Source organism: Hyperolius riggenbachi, chromosome 11 (assembly GCF_040937935.1).
Source record: "Hyperolius riggenbachi isolate aHypRig1 chromosome 11, aHypRig1.pri, whole genome shotgun sequence".
NCBI lineage: Eukaryota > Metazoa > Chordata > Amphibia > Anura > Hyperoliidae > Hyperolius > Hyperolius riggenbachi.
In genome coordinates this window covers 17,526,474-17,538,696 of record NC_090656.1, presented here as the reverse complement: position 1 = coordinate 17,538,696, position 12,223 = coordinate 17,526,474, and positions in this window count along the sequence as shown.

Genomic DNA, 12,223 nt, shown 5'->3' with positions numbered 1-12,223 from the left:
AAACGCTGCTCTCCTACTGCCTTCCCCTCCTCACTCACTGCCAGACTCCTCACACAGCACAACAAGCTGCTTTTCCCCAATGATGACCTCTTCACCTCGCTCTCCTCTCACTTCTCCTCCTACAGCGACTGCATGCTGTTAGTGTAAACACAGTACAAACCTGCTGCCCCTGTAATCTCTGCGCCTTTTACACTACAAACATGCTGCCCCTGTAATCTCTGCGCCCGATGCAAGTGTTTCACCTTGCTTCATGAGAGAACTGACCCTGGTTCCTGTCATATTAATATGGCACAGCATGCCAGTCTCAGGACTGACAGAAGGCAGGTCACCAGGAAATATGCCCGTCACTAGAAGAGTGAGTAGCAGTGCTGTCAGCTCGTCACTCTAGGCCCTGTTTACAGTTGCCTTGCAAGTATGTGTTGCGGTTGCCTGTTTTACTGCAGGGTAACACTACGACAGTGCAAGGCAATGGAGCCTAGCACACTTACTGCACTGAGCCGGAAGTGCCCAATGTGCCATCGACCTGCCGCAAAGTCAAAAACGCATTACCATCAGGTATCCATGGCAGCAGTGGCATAACAATAGGGGGTGTAGAGGTTGCGACCACTCCAGGACCCTTGGGCCAGAGGGAGTCCCGTGAGGCCCTCCCTCAAACACAGTATTAGCTCTCTATTGGTCCTGTACTGGTAATGATCACTTCCATAGATGCTTTGAATTGTAGTAATCTTTAAAAGACCACTGCAGTGAGAGGTATATGGAGGCTACCATATTTATTTCCTTTTAATCAATACCAGTTGCCTGGCAGCCCCGTTGATCTATTTGGCTGCAGTAGTGCCTGAAGAACACCAGGAACAAGCATGCAGATAATCTTGTCAGATCTGACAAGAATGTCAGAAACACCTGCTCTGCTGCATGCCTGTTCAGGGTCTATAGCAGAGGATCAGCAGGACTGCCAGGCATCTGGTATTGCTTAAAAGGAAATAAATATGGCAGCCTCCATATGCTTTTCACTTCAGTTCCCCTTTAACAAACTGTTCCCCATCCCCTACTTGCACCTCTGACACTGTGTTATCCTTGGCAGGTTTTGCTTGGGTGCCCCAATGTAAAACTTTCACTGGGGCCCATAGCTCCTTAGCTACGCCACTGGGCAGTGGAATGCATGTATGTCAATGGGTGACGCAGGGTTTTTGAGGCTGCTTTCACAGTGGGACGTTAAAGTCCCACGTTACAGCAGCCTGTAACGCAGCCCAACTCACAGCACTTAAAAATCAATGTGCTGTTAACAGTGCCCACGTTGCATTAGAGTATAACGCTGCATGTTTAACCTCCTGGGCAGTAAGCCCAAGCTGAGCTCGGGCTATGCCGCCGGAGGGCACCGCTCAGGCCCTGGTGGGCCGCCTTGCTAAAAAATTTTTTTTTGCTACAGGCAGCTAGCACTTTGCTAGTTGCGTGCAACATCCGATCGCCGCCACCGATCTGCCGCGCCGCCCCCCCCCCCCCTAGACCCCTTGCGCAGCCTGGCCAATCAGTGCCAGGTAGCGCTAAGGGGTGGATCGGGACTCCCGATGATGTCACGACGTCGATGACATTGATTACGTCATCACGATCATCGCCATGGCGACTGGGGAAGCCCAGCAGGAAATCCCATTCTGAACGGGATTTTCTGCTTCCGCTGATCACCGGAGGCGATCGGAGAGGGTGGGGGGATGCCGCTGCTCAGCGGCTATCATGTAGCAATAGTGCGGCGCTGCCCCCTGGTGGTTTTAATTGACCGCCAGGGAGGTTAATGAAAGTGCAGCATGCTGTGCGTTACACTGCTTGCACATGCTCAGTAAGGGGAGAGTCTAGCCACATGGCTAATTAATATTCACTGCACTGTAGTGTTGTCCAGATCATGAACATTCTGATCTTTGAGCAGGATCTTTTTTGTGAGTCGAATCATCCGGATCATCACAATGAACACAGTGGTTCACAGTGGATGTCTGGAAGAAACAGGAACTGCAGCTTCTGTGCACAATCTTCCTGCTGCATCTCTCCCTTCCCCATTAGCACCCTCAGCGTGCCCTCATTCTCCTGCACCTCTCACTCAGCTGCACCCCTGCTTCCTGCTTCCCTAGTAAAATGATTCAAAGATCCGGTTCAAAGATCCGGATCTTTTCAATGATCCGATTCAAATCATCCGAATCATTGAAAAGATCCGGACTTCGAAAATGGCGCACCAAGAGCTCAATCTGACGGCTCAATCTGACATCCAACTTCAACACCACCATGCGTTGCGTTAGGGGCACGTTATGGGACCTTAACGTCCCCTAAAACGTCTTGGTGTGAAAGAGGCCTAAATTTGTCGGTGCATGTGCTAACAACGTGAATACGACAGGGAAACCTCCCTGTCTTGCATGGGGTAACTCACTGGGCGAGAGGCAGCAACGGGCGGTGAAAGGGGGATGTGGGACGGCACTATGCATATGACCCTGTTGGTGCGCTCTGCCGCAGGCTCGTATGAATGTATGTTTTTTTGCGATAGGGGAGGAGCATCGCACCACAACACAATGGCCAGGCGTAAAACAGGCTTTAACGCACACCTGAAGTGAGAGGGATATGGAGCCTGCCATATTAATTTCTTTTTCAAACAATACCAGTTGCCTGTCAGTCCTGGAGAGATAATCTCAGTAGCGTCTCAGTCACACCCCTGAAACGAGCATATGGGTAATTCAGTCAGACTTTAGTCAGAAGCATCTGATCAATCTGCATGCTTGTTCAGGGGCTATGGCCCAAAGTATTACAGGCAGAGGTTCAGCAGGGCAGCCAGGTAACTGATATTGTTTAAAAGAAAATAAATATGGCAGCCACCATATTCCTATTAGTTCACGTGTGCTTTCATTACTGGCAGATGTGAACTATACAGATGCAGTTTAGGCACTAATTAAAGGGAACCTTAAAGCTGGCCATACACTGGCCCGATTTGCGCCCGTTTTGACAGCAGATTCGATCACTGGGATCGAATCTGCTGCCAATCGTTCGCGCTAAACGCACCCGCCGGTCCGATTTCTGCCCGAAATCGGCTCGGTCCGTCGATCGCGCTGTGCGGGAAATTACCGTCGATCGCTCGCGGGTAGGGAGCGCGTCGCTAGCGGTGGGCGATCCGATACAGGTATACATTACCTGACGCTGGCTCCCGGGCATCTTCTCCGCGCTGCACCGCTCTGTTCCTGCTTCCATCCCAGCGTACATTAACTTCCTGTGTCACTTCAGTGACCAGGAAGTTCAAATAGAGGGCGCTCTATTTGAACTTCCTGGTCATGGAGTGACCCAGTGTACGCTGGGATGCGGTGCGGGATGCTGGGATGCGGTGCAGCGCGGAGAAGAGGACCCGGAGCCAGCTTCAGGTAATGTAAAGGGGGGGGGGGGCAGGCGGTGGGAGCAGCTCAACAGATTGTGATCGGTTTCAGCCTGAAATCGATTCACAATCTGTTTGCAGTAAAGGCAGCCATACGATCCCTCTCTGATCAGATTCGATCAGATAGGGATCTGTCAGCTGGTCGATCTAATGGCAAATCGACCAGTGTATGGCTACCTTAACTCTAAAAAAAAAAAAAAAAGAATTTTACTTACCTGGGGCATCTACCAGCCCCCTGCAGCCATCCTGTGCCCTCGCAGTCACTCATTGGCTCCTCTGGTCCCCCGCTGCCAGCTAGTTTCGTTTTTGCCGACTGGGAGTCGGCCGGCCACCATGCGTACGTTTTTACGCATTCCCTCTGGTGCAGGAAGCTCTTGCAGACATCAACAAGTACATTTTTACGCGTTACGGGTGTAATGCGGAAAATTTTACGTATTACGCATTTAATTTAAGTGTTGTAGTCCCAGAACCTGCATACTCTAGATGAGTCCATATTTAAAGTGATGATTTGACAACCCTGGGGAGCAGATGTAAGTGGAATACATGAGGGCTTTTTGTATGGTCAATCTTTCAAATGGTTTTCCCAATCAGTAAATTGTTGGAAGGGAATTCCAAACCAGCATGATTATGTGTACAATGGTTCTCCCATTTCATCTTTTTCTTCCCAGGAAGTTTCAAAGGGCGATATTGATCATCCGAACTCCTAACTTAAAGAGGAACTCCTGTGAAAATAATGTAATAAAAAAAGTGCTTCATTGTTACAATAATTATGTATAAATGATTTGGTTAGTGTTTGCCCATTGTAAAAGCTTTCCTCTCCCTGATTTACATTCTGACATTTATCACATGGTGACATTTTTACTGCGGGCAGGTGATGTCAGTGGAAGTAGCTGCTGCTTGCTTTTTTGGCAGTTGGAAACAGCTGTAAACAGCTATTTCCCCATAGTGCAACAAGGTTCATAGACAGGAAACTGCTAGGACCATGGTCCTCACATTTTCAGCCATACAGAGCCCCCTGATGATCCGTTTGAGGAAAGGAATAGATTTCTCATGTAAAACGGGGTATCAGCTACTGATTAGGATGAAGTTCAATTCTAGGTCACGGTTCCTCTTTAAACTCACCATGAGTGTACCCCTCCACATATTTACTTATTAATTTCCAAATGCCTGTCCTCAATTTTGATCACCTCCTCTGACTTTCGCATTCAGGACTTCTCACGATTTTCAGCCCTCCTTTGGAACTCTCCTCCATTTCTTGCTGCAGGGCCTGTGACCTTCAAACACACCCATAAAACAGTCCTCTTTAGACAAGCATGTGATCTGTCAGTCGCCCCTAAAGACATATTCCCACCAGCACCAGGCGTCAAAAGACTGGAAAGTAGGTCTAGCACGCCACATTCCACTATAGCAGAGCGACAAGACACACAATACCGTGCATCCGCCAGTAAGGACTGTCAACTCATCTTTCGTCTATGATGAGTTGACCAGATGTCCAATGTTTTGCCCCCTCTCCTCTGTTAGCTCCTTAATCATCTTATCTAATGTCTTCACTCCTCTCTACATTGTAAGCTCACAAGTGCAGAATCCTCTAGTGCTTTCCATCTTTGCAGTACATATTCTATCAGGTATTGGCCCATATGCAAAAAAGTAGTTGAAAAAGTACTATAAAATTATTTTGAGCATTTTCTTGCTTGCTGGTGGTTTAAAAGGCATGTTATTGAAAAGTTTGAAAATATCACGTAGGAGAAAACGAAGGAGAAAAAGTTAATTTCATATGGCCTCCTAGGAGATAATTTTCAACTTCTCTTTAACCACTTTACCCCCGACGGTAAGAATTTCTCCGTCCCTTTTTCCGTCCTTTAACCCACAGGGAAGGAGAAATCCGTACCTTCCGCGCTACCGCCGCTGTCCGCGCTCACACGCCGCTCGTGCACGTCGCCGCCCGCTCGCCCGGAGATCAATGAACTGGAAAATCCATTCCCGTTCGTTGATCTAAGCCCCCGCAATGATCCGCTGCTTCTATTAGAAACAGCGCGATCATTGTGATTCTCCCAGCCTCCTACTGCTTCCTGTAAGCGTCCTTCTGGACGCTTACAGGTCGCATGTAAACAGACTCACTGTGGCCATCTTGTGGCCAAATAGTAAACTACTCCCTAAAGTATTTTACACATACAAATACATTGTATTACACAATAAATTAACTCATTACCTCCCACACTCCCCAATTATTATTTTTTTGTTATTTAAAAAAAAAAAATAAATACAATAAAAAAATAAACAAAATAGTTACCTTAGGGACTGAACTTTTTAAATATTTATGTCGAGAGGGTATAACACTGTTACTTTATAAACTACGGGCTGGTAATTATGGATGGACGCAAAACTGAAAAAAATGCACCTTTATTTCCAAATAAAATATTGGCGCCAAACATTGTGATAGGGACATAATTTAAACGGTTTTATAACCGGGACAAAAGGGCAAATACATTTCATGGGTTTTAATTACAGTAGCATGCATTATTTAAAAACTAGAATGGCCGAAAACTGAAAAATAATATTTTTCCCAAATTTTATCCTATTTTCCCATTAAAACACATTTAGAATAAAATAATTCTTGGCATAATGTCCCACCTAAAGAAAGCCTAATTGGTGGTGGAAAAAACAAGATATAGTTCATTTCATTGCGATAAGTAATAATAAAGTTATAGACGAATGAATGGAAGGAGCGCTGAAAGGTGAAAATTGCTCTGGTGGTCAAGGGGTAAAACCCTTCAGTGGTGAAGTGGTTAAACTAACTTTTCAGCATTTTACAATTGAAAAAGTACCCAAAAGTTGGTGGAAAAGTGCTATCAACCTTATTGTGAGAGTTTTCTTGCCAGCTGGTGGCTTAAAATGCATTTTATGACAAGTTGTAAAAATATCACCAAGGGGAAAACTCAGGAGAAAAAGTAAATTGCATACAGGCCATTCTGTGTTGTTGGATGTTATATCTATATCTGTAGCGCTTTTCTCCCGTAGGACTCAAAGCGCTAATAAATAATAATAGTAATAATCATTTGTATAAAACACATGGGCCCGTATGCAATTACCTTTTTCTCCTTAGTTCTCTCTTAGGTGATATTTTTAAACTTGTCAATAAAATGCCTTTCAAGCTTAAAGGGAAGGTTCAGGGAGGGTGGGTAAAAAATAAAAATCAATATCCACTTACCTGGGGCTTCCTCCAGCCCGTGGCAGGCAGGAGGTGCCCTCGCCGCCGCTCCGCAGGCTCCCAGTGGTCTCCGGTGGCCGACCCAACCTGGCCAGGCCGGCTGCCAGGTCGGGCTCTTCTGCGCTCCAAGGCCCGGAACTTCTGCGTCCCACGCCGGCGCGCTGACGTCATCGGACGTCCTCCGGGCTCTACTGCGCATGCGCAGAACTACTACGCCTGCGCAGTACAGCGCGCCGGCGTGGGACGCAGAAGTGGCGGGCCTTGGAGCGCAGAAGAGCCCGACCTGGCAGCCGGCCTGGCCAGGTCGGGCGCGCCACCGGAGACCACCGGGAGCCCGCGGAGCGGCGGCGAGGGCACCTCCTGCCTGCCACGGGCTGGAGGAAGCCCCAGGTAAGTGGAAATTGATTTTTATTTTTTACCCACCCTCCCTGAACCTTCCCTTTAAAGGACGCAAGAAAATACTCAAAATAATTTTGATAGTACCTTTTCATCTACTTTTTTGGTACTTTTTTTAGTTGAAAAGTGCTGGAAAGTTATTTTAAATCAAAGATGAAAAATTATCTCCTAGGAGAAAACTCAGGTGAAAAAGTGAATTGCATATGGGCCATGGGGCCATATGCAATTAACTATTTCTCCTTCGTTTTCTCCTAGGTGATATTTTCAAACTTTTCAATAACATGCCTTTAAAGAGTAACTGTCAGGCTGCAAAAGCTAATTTAAACCTCTATTCTCCTGTGTTAAACAGTTTAGAAGGAAGCCAAAAAGGCAATACTGAAGTTAAAAATCTCTCTTACTTTGATGTGCGCTGAACAGCAAGGCTGTTATTCCCAAGCTCGTAAGGAGGCCGCAGGACGCATAACAGATACTGCAAAGCATTCTGGGGCTGCTTCTTCTCCCCACTGCACTACCTTGGTCCTCCCCCTTCATTTCCCTATCCCGCCCTAAGGCTGCTTTCTCAGTGAGAAGTTACAGGCTCATGTTACAGCAGCTTGTCCGCTATTGTTCCTAGCCACATGGCTAATTAATATTCACTGCACAGTAGTGTTGTCCATCATGAACCATTAGGATTTTTTTTGTGAGTCGAATCATCAGGAAGCAGGGAGGATATGACATCACAATTGGCTTCATAGGAGACAGACAAACATGGAACCTGCCATGAGCTGTCAGGAGCATCATTCTCTGCAAATCCTATATAAAAATTCTGTGAAGTACAAACGTGGACAGTGAAATGCATATGTAATGTACAGCCAATATTTAGCTACTGATATGTGTATTTTTTCTCGGAGACCCTATACCTAACAGCTCCTCTTTAAAACCACCAGCAAGCAAGAAAATGCTCAAAATAATTTTTATAGTACTTTTTCAACTACTTTTTGGTACTTTTTCAATTGCAAAATTCTTAAAAGTTATTTTAAATAGAAGATTAAAAATGATCTCCAAAGAGAAAACTCAGGAGAAAAAGTTAATTGGATATGAGCTATGCTGTGTAAGGTGTAGGAATGACTGACAAATACTGGTTTATTAGCTGGGTAGGGTGTTGTTTCTCAATACTCTATTATAAGGGATGAACACTTGCCCCTCATTACCGGGTGCCCTTGCAAGGGGGTGGGGCTTAAGAGCTCTAACCACTGACCATAACAGCCATGGTGATTTGTGATGGGGAGGCTTTGCTGCACTCTTACAAGCCACCCCCAGACTTCTGCCAGGCATAATAGGCTGGTGACTAAAGTTGAGGGAGACTCACACATTTTTGATCTCTCTTCTTGTTATTAAGCCCTGTGACTGGGGGGCAGGGCTAATGGTCAGGTGGAGAATTTCCATCCTTTTTTTTTTTTTTTTTTTTTATAATATCCAGTGTAAACACACACATGTAAAAAATGCTGAGCTGAAGAAACATTTATTTTACATAAAAAAGGGGGGAAAAGGCAGATATTAAGAGTGCTAAAACATTTAGTATCAGGCACTAAAAACTCAGGGAATTTCTGCAAAGCTCCAAATCTCACCAAATCTCGGTAAAGTAGCAAATGCCTGTAAATTTTTGCAAAGTTCCAAATCTCTGTTGATCTTAGTCCAGTTACCACATCTCAAAGAATCAATGTAGAGTACAAAATACCAGTGAATCTCTATAGAGCACCAAATCTCAGTGTATCCTTACAGAATATAAAAAATTTCCAACTCTGTAAAATATCAAATCTCAGTAAAGCTTAAAGGAACATTATCAAACCAATTTTAGCTGAGTGAGTTGTGCGACCCCTCCTACATTGCGCCCTGAGGCTGGAGCCTCTCTCGCCTCTGCCCTGCTGTAGGGTATCAAATCTCAGAGAGTCTCTGTAAAGCATATTTTGTAACTGTTTACACTGCTATACATTAAGACTAGAAGACCCTTCCATGGCATATAGGTTATCACTACATTTTACACCAGTATCAGCCTGACCCTCTATTAAATCACTTGATATTTCCCTCCCTTGTACATAACACCCCTCCCCCCCCATGTGTGCCCCCCTCCCCCCACAACTTAGATTAGAAGTCTACCTGGCAGGCCCCTCCTCCTCTCCCACCATGTGGACTCAGTAACTCACCTGCTCTATTTATCCCTGGAATCTATGCACCATTGTTTAATGTTACATCCTTATTTTGTGTACCCTTGTGTAACACTGTAATGTTCCCCCTGTGTGATATTATTTATTGTTGTAATGACTTCCCTATCTGTTGTACAGCGCTGCGTAATATGTTAGCGCTATATAAATAAAGTTTAATCTGAAATCGATATAAAATGTCCTTGTGTGCCTTATCTCTATTTTGCGTCTTTATATTAAACCATGCTGTCAGCCGGAGATATTTTCATACAAAAGGCTACGCAAACAATCACCGACACAAAGCTCACAAGCGCTCCAGAAAGCTGACTTCTCATTGAAGGAATGGGGATCTGAGATGGAAAATATGAGAGAACAGTTCAACAAGCCTCAACCCAAAAATAACATTTCCCTGGCACTCCGGAGAAATAATCGGCTGAAACCGAATCTGCAGCTTTTATATAGCAAAAGAATACAAAGAGCATCTGTGAGATTACGGCTCAACAGTGACCCCTGTGGCAGAATTCAGGCACTGCACAATGTTCAATCACAACTTTCAGGGCTACAGATTACCCAGCAAGCTCATGGTGAACCAGAACTCCTAGGAGTGTGTAAGGGATTGAAAGAGACCAAAAAGCCTCCTTAGTAATGCTATTCAACAGTGTTCTTGGAGCATTGCTGTCATTAGAAGCATAAGCAGAAATACAAAGCATCAGCAGGATTACAAAGGTTGAATCCATATCGCAATTGCACATAAGTGCTCAATGGTACCGTATATACTTGCATATAAACCGACCCGCGTATAAGCCGAGGTACCCACTTTTCCCTCAGAAAACAGGAAAAAGTGATTGACTCGTGTATAAGCCCCCTCCACAGTAGCCAGATGTGCCCCCAGTACAAGTCAGCCCCCTCCCCATAGCCAGGTGTGCCCCAGGGATGATACAGCTGTGTCTCAAGTCGCCACTAGATGGCGTCATAGATATGAGACAGTGATTGCGACACAGTAAGAATCCCTGATTCGCTGACACGTTGCTTGCATGCTCTGCTCCACAAGCCGGGAGACACAGGTAGTCTTGAGCAGCACACTCTGCACACCATGTTGCAGGGGATGGGAGGCTCGGACACAGCAGGGAGCCAGCTGGCAAGAGCTGGATCACTAGTCCTTACGCTCCTCTGCCAGTAACAAAACCTGCTCCACCATCTGTTTCGCTCCACTGACTCGCATATAAGCCGAGGGGGGTAACTTTTCAGCACTTTTTTTGTGTTAAAAAATTAGGCTTATACGCGAGTATATAAGGTATATGCTTCTATACTGCCCAAGTTAAATTTGGAGTCACTTTAAAAGGCAAAGTATAATAAATATAGAGTCTGGGGTGAAATGGAAAGTGGTGTACATGCAAAGAGACACGACAGATGAAAAGTAGTGGAATGTAGAGATTTGCAGAGAAGAAAAGCCAATAATTGGTTGTGTAAATACTAGTATGAATAAAGGAAGGTGGGAGGAGCCTGTGCAGAGAGAAGCAACTGATGTGGTGAGGGAGGAGCCAGTATAAATGCAGAGAAGACCAGCAGAGAAGTGGTGGGAGGAACAAGAGTAGATATTTGCATAGAAGAGTTGCAGACATAGCCAGTGTAGAGATGTGCAAAGAGAAGCCACATATAAGAACTGGTGGGAGGAGCCAGTAAAGAGATTTGCTGAGATGAGTAGCAATGGAGGAGACGATGTAGAGATCTGCAGAATGAAACAGCAGGAGGTGGGTGGGGGGAGCCAGTGTTGGGAGGAGGGGAGGTGGGAGGAGTCATTGTAGAGATCTACAGATAGGAACAGCAGAGTAGGACTGGTGGGAGGAGCCATCCAGAGATTTGCAGAGAGGAACAGCAGAGTGTTTGGCGAAGCCAGTGTGGAAATGTGCAGAGAGAAGCAGCATATGAGAAGGATAAACAAGTGTAGCAGCGGAATGCAAGATGTACTGTAGTGTAGAGGTAAGAATCTAGATAGGCTGATAACAAAATAAACATGGATGCATCCCAACCATCTCCAGCTCTTTCTGGGGAATCAGCCTTTGCAAGGCCAGTCATAGCCAAATTTAAAGAGGAGCTGTCTGCCATACTATGTCAGAAATAACAACACATATATAAGTAGATAAATACTTGCTCTACTTACATAACATATGTATTGCACAGTCCACGTTTTGATTTTAATGATTTTTCTACAGTAAAAAAAAGAGAAAATCCTTCTTAACATTTCCCATTTTAACTATGGCTATTTTGAAGCCAATCCTGATGTCATTTCCTGCCCTACTCTCCTCTGCCTGATTTGCCCGCCCTTCACTAAAGAAAGTGCATTGTCTCAGCATGAGGAATATTGGCCAATCAGAGAGGGACAGAGTTGTGGGAGGGGAACACAGGAGGGAAAGAGACTTCAGCCAATCAGGCTGCATTAGTTATGTCTGAGGGGAAGTTCAGAAGCAAAAAAGGACAACCCAGCATGCCCTGCAACTTCCTTTTTGTATACCAAATTTTGTGTGTACCAAATAAGAGTCAGGTAAACTAGGGAATGATCATTTATCAACAAGAAAAGTAAGAGTGATTTTAACTTTTGCACTGCTTGGATAGCATCCTTATTACTTGTTTACCAGATAAAAATAAAGAATTGATTTTATGCCCTACAGTTACACTTTTAGTTTAGCCATATTCATTATTTGTGCCTAGTGCATGGAAGCGAGGTTAGCCGTGTTATCGCTTTGCTGAGTGCTGTCTCATCCCACCCAGATGGGACAATGTGGTGACCTTGTGTGTCCTCTGCTGTGTGTCACTGTCACTGCAAGCATTGGGATAGCAGACAATGAGCAGGGCGCAATAGCCTGCTATAGGAAAGCCTCTATTATCTCCAAATCTCATTCCCCAGTCTATGGATGGCATTTGCTAAATAATCACCTCCAGCATTGCTACAGGACCCCTTCCACAATCTGTGACTCCCCGCCTCCCCTAGAGGTGCTGAGAATTCTAGCTTGCATGCATGCTGATCAGTGCAAGCCAAATGAA